Here is a 1,550-nt window from a genome sequence, read left to right on the forward strand (position 1 = left end):
TCACCTCTTCTATGTATCTGAACCTCAAGAATTGAATTCAAGTCTGTCTGTATATTGATATTTTAACCAACACTCTCCCTTTATTTTTTAAATAAATTTTAGCTTAGTTAATAACAATTGGCTATAGCGTGTATTTTGGGTAAGATCTAAGTTATAATTGCACCTGGGTGTGTGGCTGATACTTTGGGATCAAAAGAACCTTTTCTTTTATATGATGAAGTTAGATTTTCAGGAATCATCGTCATATCTGACAGGTGTGTCTGGACGGAGGCCTGAGTCTGGGCACTTTAAGGGAACTGCGTGGTTTAAATTTTTAAGTAACCAGTGAGGTACTATAGAAGCTGTTTTCTGCTGGTTGGTAAATCTAAGTATTGGAATAGCCACCAGCGTTTGGGATTTGGCTGCCCTGTTTTGTTTGCAGTTCACCCTGACTGAGTGACTTCAGCTGGCTCCCACGGGCAGCACCATCACACGGCTGCTCCCCAGTCCCCTCGCAGAGCTGAGGAGGGAACCCAGGGCCCCGCCTCTGCTAGAATGGCCGCTGCCCAGTAACCTCGCAGAGCTGGCGAGGGAACCCAGGGCCTCGTCCCCGCTAGAACAGCTGATCCCCAGTCCCCTCGCAGAGCTGGGGAAGGAAGGCAGCGCCCCACCCCCGCAGGAGTGGCCGCTCCCCAGTCCCCTTGCAGAGCTGGGAAGGGAACCCAGTGCCCTGCCCCCGCTGAAACGGCCAATCCTCTGTCCCCTCGCAGATCCGGGGAGGGAAGGCAGCGCCCCGCCCCCGCAGGAACGGCTGCTCCCCAGTCCCCTCCTAGAGGTGGAGAGGGAAGGGAGCACCCCGCCCCCGCAGGATCGTCTGCTCCTCAATCCTCTCGCAGAAGTGGGGAGGGAACCCAGCACCCGCCCCCGCTGGAACGGCCGCTCTCCAGTCCCCTCCCAGAGCTGGGGATGGAAGGCAGCACCCCTCCCTCGCAGGAATGGCCACTGCCCAGTCCCCTCTCAGAGCTCGGGAGGGAACCCAGCGCCTCGCCTCCGCTGGAACGGCCACTACCCAGTCCCCTTGCAGAGCTGGGAAGGGAAGGCAGTGCCTGCCCACGGAGGAATGGCCACTTCTCAGTCCCCTTGCAGAGCCGGGCAGGGAAGCCCGCGCAGGAACAGTCGCTCCCCAGTCTTCTTGCAGAGCCGGGGAGGGAAAGTAGTGCCCCGCTCCTGCAGTAACGGCCGCTCCCCACTCCCCTCGCAGAGTTGGTGAGGGAAACCAGCACCCTGCCCTCATGTAATGGCCGCTCCCCAGTCCCATCGTAGAACTGGGTAGGGAACCCAGCGCCCCACCCCCAGAGGAACAACAGCTGCCTAGTCCCCTCACAGAGCTGGGAGGTGAACCCAGCACTCCACCCCCGCAGGAACGGCCGCTCCCCAGTCCCCTTGCAGAGCTGGGGAAGGAAGGCAGAGCTCTGTCCCTGCAGGATTGGCCCCTCCCAATTCTCCTGGCAGAGCTGGGGAGGGAAGGAAGCACCCCGCCCCAACTGGAACAGCCGCTCCCCAGTTCCCTC

Source organism: Gopherus flavomarginatus (assembly GCF_025201925.1).
Source record: "Gopherus flavomarginatus isolate rGopFla2 chromosome 13 unlocalized genomic scaffold, rGopFla2.mat.asm SUPER_13_unloc_3, whole genome shotgun sequence".
Classification (NCBI taxonomy): Eukaryota; Metazoa; Chordata; order Testudines; family Testudinidae; genus Gopherus; species Gopherus flavomarginatus.